The sequence below is a fragment of the Asparagus officinalis genome, chromosome 8, assembly GCF_001876935.1.
Source record: "Asparagus officinalis chromosome 8, Aspof.V1, whole genome shotgun sequence".
Lineage (NCBI taxonomy): Eukaryota > Viridiplantae > Streptophyta > Magnoliopsida > Asparagales > Asparagaceae > Asparagus > Asparagus officinalis.
Window position 1 is genome coordinate 15706259 of NC_033801.1, and position 9928 is coordinate 15716186.

Here is a 9928-nt window from a genome sequence, read left to right on the forward strand (position 1 = left end):
TCATATTGCTTAAGAAGCAAGATGTGGAGAAAAAAAGTAGAAAAAAAATAAATAATAAAAGAATTTTTTACTTTGCGGCAAATCTGCCTGTTGAATTTTGATTTCAGGAGTTACAAGCAACACATCAGCATAGAGCTTTATATCGATTAATGCAATCAAATAGAGAAAAATTGAGAAGATTAAATGACTCTACAATTTGGGCAAAATGGTCAGATTAATATATTTTGTAGAGGCTTGGTGACATGTTGATATATTTTCTTTTAGTTTTGTCAGATTGGTATAAATTTTCAACTCCGGCGCCATATAGGCCTTAAATTTGGCCGGAGTTACTGTTCCGGTCAGGGCTGATGGAATTTTTTGCAAAAAAACCCCCTCTTCAAATTTTTTGTTCTCTTGTTCATCTCAATCTAGGGTTTCTCAAATGGGCAAAGGGGACAAGATCTCGGATCTTTCCCCGCCTGGGCCCGATCCATCCCTGAATGCGAGTCCGCGTTCGACGTCTCCGCCGACCGCGACCTCGATGCCGGAGACGTCCCCTGTTGTCGGAAAATCCACGGCTGGAACGAGCTCGAGAAGCACTCCGGCCCCTCCGTGTTCCAACTCGTCCTCGATTAGTTCAACAACACCCTCGTCCGCATCCTCCTCGTCGCCGCCCTCGTCTCCTTCATCTTGTCCTCGAACCCGTCAGCCTCTCCCAACTGATTCGCGTCAAGCCAATTGATGGCCTCGTCAATCGAATCCTCAATGCTCTTCTTATCGTGCGCAGCCAACTTGGAAGCAATCTTCTCATCCTTGATCGTGTTCCTCATGTTATAAGCGTAGTTCTCAAGTGTATTTTTGGCCTCCACCTTCTTCTTGTGCTCCTCGTCCTCGGAGTTGTACTTCTCCGCCTCTTGTACTTCTCCGCCTCTTGCACCATCTTCTTGATTTTGATGGTGAACGCCGTCGTCGGGGTTTGGCAGGAGAGCAACGCGGAGAAGGCGCTCGAGGCCCTGAAGGAGATCCAATCGGAGCACGCCGCCGTTAAGAGAGACAGCGAGCTGGTTCCTAGTTTGCCGGCGAAGGAGCTTGGGTATTTTCATCCAAAAAAAAATTGAAGAGGGGGTTTTTTACAAAAAATTCCATCAGCCCTGACCGGAACAGTAACTTCGGCCAAATTTAAGGCCTATATGACGCCGGAGTTGAAAATTTATACCAAACTGACAAAACTAAAAGAAAATATACCAACATGTCACCAAGCCTCTACAAAATATATCAATCTGACCATTTTGCCCTACAATTTGTCTTCCAACCTTGTCCTTCACAGCACCAACACCAAACTGGCCTAAGATCACATAAAGCCACGTCGAATCCAGTCCACTTGGAATTTGGACTAGACTCATTCTGACTCAATCCATCGAAACCCAAGCCCAAGCTCATTCCTCTTCTCCGTATCCAACAACCTAATATGAAAGGGTGGCACTAGGGGCACACCATGAGGCACACATTAGGATACACCCCTCTCTCTGCTACAGTGCACGGGCCCACTTGAGATTTTTAAATAAAATCTCAAGTGGGCCCTTACATTGTAGCAGAGAGATAGGGGTGTGCCCCAAGGTGTGCCCCATGGTGTGCCCCTAGTGTTTTTCAATAGGAAAACTCCTCAAGAACCCCAAAAAAGGGGACCCCTGAGGGGACAGGTGAGGTGTCAGTCCATGGGGGGCTGATTTACTGTTCATGAACAGTAAATCAGCCCCCCAGGGCCGACACCTCACCTGTCCCCTCAGGGGTCCCCTATTTGGGGTCCCTGTAGCACTACTCTTTTCAATATGAAATGCTTTTCTCATTAGTACGTTAAAAAATTTTATGCCAGCCCCTGCTTGCTTTGTGACTTTTTTATGATACCTACATGCCCCTAAATTATTGAACTCGTTCTCTATTTATTTTCTAAGCTAGATTTGGTCCCATTTTTCCTCGTAAACTATTGCAATGTATATGATACCTTTACCTCCTGAAATATAAATTTAGTACATATTTACCACCTCTGATTTATTACTTTTGGATATCTTATTAAACTCATACAATAAAAGTGGAATTTAGGGAGCAACGTGGAATGAAAAGTAATTTACGAGATAAGAAGAAAAATAAATTCAATAATTAGAGGAGCATGTAGGCACTAGAACTAGTTCTAGGAATAAAAAAGAGGGCAAACCTGACATGGAGAGGTAGTAACTAGAGGAGCCAAAACTTTTTAATATTTTGAAATTATCTCCTCAAATTATTGAAGTTGTTATTATGACTCCGAATTATCACATTTTACCACTACTACTTAGATTTTTACAAGAATTAGGGGACTTAACAGCATTTTAATGATTTGAGTGATTAATTGCAGATGGCTAGATTATCAGATTGGTAAGATTCTTCTCTTCCATCAATGGTGGGTGGGGTGGGGGGTGTTTATGTCAGCCTAAACTCGTCAAGCCCTAGCACTAAAGCACGGAGGACAGAGGTGATAGAGATTATCTATCCTTGGGAGGGAGCCCAATTTCAACCCTTGGGAGGAGAATATGAAGATGATAATCTAATTTCAAAACCCTCAAATTTGAGTACTAGATTGTACTTTTTCCTCTTTCTAACGGAATCAATGTGGCCAACTACCAGTGCCACATCGATTTAAATATGCCACATCGCGTGAGAGAGCACATAATAGATGGCCGAAGATTTTTTGTCATGAATAATTTTTTGGGCCAAGATATCACGTATTGCAAATTTTAATGCCTTATTGTCGCCAAAATTTCTTTCACTACCGATCTAATCATTAGGCACTCATTTTGACAGTAAATTTCAAATGTAATAAATAGGGGTTTTTGTCTTTTAATCTAAAGTTACATCCACATATTAAAAATCCACTAACATCCGTAAACACCTATATACCCAAAGTACCCCATGTAACTTAATTTTAAACCCAATCAATAATATAGCTTCAAAATTTTTGTTGTATCTTCCAAAATAAAAATAAAAAATAGCCATTTCCTCTCTTCTTCTAGGTAGCGCTCATGCTTCACTCTACCGTAATAGTGGTGACGGTAGGAGAAATTTATTTTTATGAATCGGTTCCTTCACTTCTCAAATCCCATTTTAGTATACTCATCTTCTTGGAAATCTCTCTTTTCTTCATTAGTCTCCCCTCTCTTTCTTAGAAATCTCTTTCATCCATTAATATTTCTCCTCATAAAAGACATTAATTTAGTTTTAATGTGACCTCTATTTGCAATCATTAAATATTTTTTCTGTAGTCCTAGAACCAATAAAGAGCTACACTATACCAATAAAGAGATACACTTTAGTCGTAGAAAGCTGTATTTCTATGTGTGGTATTATACTTTGCTTATAAGAAGCAATATTTTTTTAATAAAGTGTTATGCTTTGCGTAGCTAAATTAATAGTTATTAAGCTTTCATATTTTTATGTTAATTAGTCCAATGGATATTAAATCTTTCTCTGTTTTTTCCAGCAATTTGCTTGACGACATACTACACACTATTAATTTCCTTAATATTGTCCCAAAATCAATAAAGAGCTATAACATAATGATAAAGAGATATGCTATAGTCATAAAGAGTTTATACTTCTTCATAAGGGCCTATAATTTTCTTCTAAAAAACTATGTTTTCGTATAAAGTGCTACCCTTTGCTCGAGTTTAGTGGATTTTATGAATTGACTTCACCTAAAAATTAGGGATCGGCTTTTTGAGAAACGAAGGAAGAGAGAAATACTGGGTTTATTTGGGGAAGAGGCAATTTTGGGATTTGAGGTTTTTTTTTTTTTTTTTCCTCCTCCTTAGAAAAAATACAATACAAAGTTTGAGGGCACGTTACAAGCTGGGCTCGTGAAGAAGTCGCGTGGGATCTTTGGGCATACGACCGTTTAGGAAAATAAGTGGGGGGTAAAACTTTGGTTTTAAAGGGCCGAAAAAAAAATAAAAAAGAAGCCCTAACAAATATCCGAAACGGAAACGGGAAACCGAACCCGAGAACAAGAACCAAGAACCGAAGCAGGCGAGCCGAGGCCCCCTCGCCCCACCAGATGTTCGTCGACCCTGCTCTGCCGTCCGCCGCCGCACAGCCAAAGCCGGCTGAAAATGGTGAAATCCCGCGGCCTCGACCCACATCATCACGCCGGGACAGCCGAACATCAAGGCGGCGTCCTGGTCAAGGACTCATGCCTCCGCTCCCGGTCCTGCCTCCCTCGCTCTGCACTGCCCGCTCCCTCTCACCCCCTCCAGAAGCCCCTGCGGCCTCACACGCGTCCCCGTCCTGCCGCTTTCCATCCGCCGCTACCCCAGACCCCTTCTCCGATCCCCGCACCCCCGCTTCCGGCCTCCCTCCGCCTCCTTCTCCTCACCACGCGCCTCCCCAGCCCTCTTCACTGCGCCGCGAGTCGCCTGTCATCACTCCCCGGCCCTCCGGCGCTCCTCCCGCACCCGTGGCGCAGGCTCGCTGCATGATGACCCGCTCCCCGCTCCCATCTCGCCGTCGCCAGCCTCACCCCCATCCCGCTAGCGACGTCCGGCCGCCCCCCCCCCCTGCCGCCACCCCGACGACTTCGTCCGCTCCGTCGCCGCGCCGGCCGGCGCCGGGGCCTCCTAGAGGTCTGCGCCGCCGCCGCCGCGACGGGCTGGTGTGCGTCTCCCTCGCGTCGCTGGCCGGAGGACCTCGCCGTCTCCCCCTGCCAGCGGAGGCACGCGGGACGCGATAGCTCCGGGGGCCGCGTCCCGTAGCGGGGGCCCGGGAAGCCGGCCCTGGCCTTCCCCATGAGGCTTCCCCAAGGGTACGGGGGGATGAACAAGGTGAGGGCCTGATGGAGGAGGGTTCCACGCGCTGCCGTACGTCTTCGCGCGCTAGCGAGGGACTGCTCGGGGATCGACCCGGAGAGCGATCTGATGGAGAAGAGGGTCGTGGGGGTCCTGCACGAGCTTTTGAGCCTGACGGTCCACAAGAAGACCAAGAGGAACTACCTGAGGTGCCTGAGGGAGGAGATGAGCCTGCCGCACAAGTTCACTCGGGTTTTCACCAGGTACCCGGGGGTCTTTTACCTGTCGCTGAAGTGCAAGACGACGACGGTGATGTTGAGGGAGGGGTACCAGAGGGGGAAGCTGGTGGACCCGCATCCGCTCGCGGTGCTAAGGGATAAGTATCACTACGTCATGAGGACCGGGGTCTTGTATAGAGGGAAGGGGCTGACGAGTTGACGACGACGACGATGAGGAGGAAGGTTTGGTGGGCGTTGATGGCAGTGAGGATGAGGTAGACGATGGTCGCGCTACGGGAAGAGATGCTGGTGAGCTTGACGGCGATGGCGATGAAGAAGAGGAATATTACGAGATGAATAGTTCGGATCTTGATGGTTCTGGATCCGAGCAAGACTGAAGCCTTTTTGGTGTTAATCATCTACAAATGGCTGTAGAGGAATGAATGCTCCAGAGGAAAGCATCACCCCGATGTGTACGTGAGTAATTTCAATTTGAAGGATAGCGTTAGTTGTTTTTATTCACATGTCATGGGATTTTTACTGATATTTCTTCATCCGCATTGGTCAGTTTATATATTGAGCGTGCATATTTTGTTTGAAGACTTAGGTTTTGTATGTATAAGAATATATCAACTTTCCAGGAAAATAACAAGAGTGAAGTATCAGTTGGTGATGATGCGTATTGGTCTAAAGTACTAATAATTAAATCATATTAAATTTCGCTGTTGACGGCTACTGTTATGTGAGTTTGTTTAGAGTCAAATCCCCTCTTGTCCGAAAAAACTCTTACCTCAAAGCTTGAAGTGTAACAAAGTGGAGAACCAGTGTATTTATGGATTGGAAGAGAGTTGACATTAGGAGGCAAATAAGTCATCAAAAATGAGCTATATATAAGACTTGATGGAGAGCAAGGGACGGTGGATCTCTTCTAACGTCGTTGGCCATTCGCTACATTAGATTGTACATGCGAGGAAGCTTTACATCAAAATTCTTTAAATTTTAAGATTGCACGCATTGATTCCTGTTCATGAATTGTATTATCCGCTATCTTCAACTTGATTTAAACGAAATTCAGCATACGACTATCTCAAGTTCAAACTTTAGGCCAGAATTTATCTTGGAGGCTTTAGGTTTTCAGGGTAAGGGTTGTGTCCAGGAATCTGTGATAAAATAGTAAAGATTTCAGCCAATCTTGGCTAGTAGGGCACTTTTTGAGTGACCTTACCTGGATTATGGTCATCCTACTCAATATATCAATTGTCACATTGTCAATAAGAGCATATTGTTTGAGAACAGAAGTGTACTCCAGTTTTACTAAAGCTCAGCATTTATATGTTTTCTTTTCTTGAGCTTTAGATACAGGTTTCTGTATTGATATCTCAAAATGTGAGATTCTTGATGTACACATATTTTTCAGATTGGTGATGAATAAAAACTTTCATTTACCAAAAAAAAAAAGAAGTGTACTCCAGTGTAGTGTTTAAGAACAGAAGTTTACACTTAATTTACCAGTGTCCTACTTTCTTTTTCTTTTTGATACTTATATATATGGGTTTTGAGTGAGAGAGCTGACAGCTAGGTTTTTTAGTCAGTATTAGCAAGATATGAAGAAAATAGGATTAAGGCTTCACACCTGTATCGGCTTCGCACCAAGAGGCATTACATCTCAAATTGGAGTTTCACTCTCAACAATCACCAGTTAATGGTGGTTGCTTTTCATTCATTAATGCAGCGCTGGTAGCCTCTTTTAGGTAAATCCGAGTCTAATTTATAGTCCTAATCCTGAAAGTTAGAAAACAAAAGATTGTCTATTTAGGCTTACAAAAATACTTGAAAACTGATATCTTATCGGTAGAAAAATAAAAGGTAGAAGATACTTGTACGTGTAACCAAAATTATAAGATCCTAACCAAAACTTTGATATTCATAATATTGAACTGTATCAAATCTCACCTTCTTCTGCAGTTGTATCATGTTGTCTTATTCTGCATCGATATCCATAACGTTATCTTATTCTGCATCGATAATCCATATGGAATTGCCTACTCTTTTATATTGGCTTAATATACTTGAGCAATTTAGTTGTGATATATATATAGAGAGAGAAATATGGAGAACATTGGTACTAAGTTTCTCCATTGAACTTGGTAGTGAGGTGGCAAGATATGGCCCCTACATCACGTCTTAAAGAGAGAGCCTCAATCACTATTCAGTATTCACCTACTCCAAAAAATAGGCTCTATTTTTTAGGCGTGATGTAGGGGCCAAATTTGACCACATCACTACCAAGTTAAATGAAAGAGACTTGTATCAAGGTTCTCCATATATATATATATATATATATATATAGATATATATATACAAGGGAATGGAGAGATGAGCAAAATGAGTATGCTTGGACCAAAGCATAAATTTTTCAAATTTTTGTGCTTGGTACTATATATATATATATATATATATAATATATATATATATATATATATAGATATATTAATATATATATATATATATAAAGAGGAGAGAGAGAAAAATGCGTATGCTTGGTACCAGAAACATAAATTTTAAAATTTTGTGCTTGGTACCAAGGCAACCATATTCCTGCACATATTATAATTCTATTATATACTATATATATATAATTCATATCTATATATATATATATATTATATATATATATATATATATATATAGATATATATATATATATATATATATATATATATATATAAAGAGAGAGAGAGTAAGACTCCTATCAACTTAAGTTGATGTCCACCAAACTTCCTATCCACTTATTTATTGATATAAAAAACTTTTTCATATCATGCAAGGATCCCTAGGTTTTAGTGGCTAAAAAGTTTGGTGGATAACTTCTTGCTATCCTCTTAAGTTGACACAAGTTTTGCTCTATATATATATACACACACGCACACAAAGAAAAATGGGTATGTTTGGTACCAAGCACAAGTTTTTATGCTTGGTAGTGAGGTGACATATTCCCCTTCACTCATTAAAATCGAGGCTCACATTCACATGGGTTGGAGAGTGGTTGAGAATTAGAATGAGTGGATGGGAATATGACACCTCACTACCAAACACAAAATTTGTGCTTGGTACCAAGCATACCCATTTTTCTCATATATATATATATAGAGAGAGAAATATGGAGAAACTTGGTACCAAGTTCTTTCATTGAACTTGGTAGTGAGGTGGCCAAATCACCTCTCTACATCACGCCTCGAAGATGGAGCCTATTTTTAAAAGTAGGTGAGGCTCTCTCTTCGAGGTGTGATGTAGGATGGGGATTTGACCACCTCACTACCAAGTTCAATGGAGAAACTTGGTACCAAGTTTCTCCATATTTCTCATATGAGAGAAATGGAGAAACTTGGTACCAAGTTGCTCCAAGCAACTTGGTAGTGATGTGGCCTAATCTTGTCCCTACATCTACATTGGAGTTGGTGAATGGTGGTTGAGGCTCTATCTTCGAGGTGTGATGTAGGGGCAAGATTAGGCCACATCACTACCAAGTTGTTTTAGGACTTGTTTGGATTGAGGGTGAAGGGAAGTTAGGGGAACCATTCATCTCCATTCACTTTGTTTGGGAACACTTAGGAGGTGAAGTTAATTCACCCTAGTTCCCCTTGGTTCATCCCCTAATAGTATAAAAATTGTTACCCCCCAAATTAGGGTGTAACAAGGGGAAGGTAACTCCATTCCCTTCCCTTCCCTTCCCTTCCCTTCACTCAGTTTTCCTTAACTTTCCTTCACCCCCTACAAATCCAAACATGCCCTTAAGCAATTTGGTACCAAGGTTCTCCATTTTTCTCATATATATATATATATATATATAGAGAGAGAGAGAGAGAGAGTAAAGCTCCTATAAACTTAAGTGGATATGAACCCTTTATTGAAAACTATCACGAACTTTCCAAACCGGTGAAAAATACCATGAACTATTGGAAATTGTTGCGGACGGCATTAACATTTTGGACAAAAGGTTCAAACTACTCTTTATTGATATCGTGAAGAGGGAGGGAGAGAGGGTCTTTAAGGAATTAGGCACGATACATTTTAAACGAGAGAGTAGAAAACAGAGAACCAGAAGTTATGTTTCTTTTCCTTTTTGGATTGAACTTATGGAAGAAGCTATGTTATTTGCCAGAAGTTCTCTCTGCACTTTTTAGGGGCTTTCTATTACTGTATCCTATAATTTTGCATTTCCTGCAACAACTGGTTATCACTCTGTCCTGCTAACGCAATTTTAGATTCAGCTCCCGCCTCAGTACGACCCCCCACCCACTCACCACACACACACACACAGCTTACAATATTAATCTCTTGCTAAGAAATTTTGATAGTCAATTTACCCAAGTAACTCATTTTCTTCTGGTTGTTATTTTCAGTTAATCGAAGATCTCGAGATTGATTGCATTAATGTATCACCGGTGTAGGATTGATTTCTCAAATCCATTTACCCACAGTGGAATCCGATCCCCAAGGAGATACGTGAACTGCCATGTGTGTATTTGACCATAGCTCTGCATCTATGGTCATGTTTTTGCATAAGAACATTTTGGAGATCGCATTTTAGGATTACAGTCAATCATGCATATAGATAGAAGTGTTGGGATAGTTTTGATTTGATGCATCGAGGCAATAACACATCTATAAGCATGACTGGTTATATTTCTAACCACTGATATCCGACTTGTCTTATTATTTCACTAACATATCATAAATCACAAAGCTATGATCAGATATACACACATGCACATTACCAAGGAGATAGTAACCGCGGATATGCCGGTGGAAGTGGGGGCATACCGGGTTTTGGAAAGGTGAACGGTGTGGGAGGATCTAGAACCAAATCGCCCGTCCAAAAAGAACGCTTTCTATTTGAAGTATATGTTTATTCAT

The 9928-nt window shown here is 41.5% G+C and overlaps 1 pseudogene; it reads left to right on the plus strand.

The window, feature by feature from the left end:
- On the plus strand, positions 2372-5687 carry LOC109820917 (annotated as a pseudogene).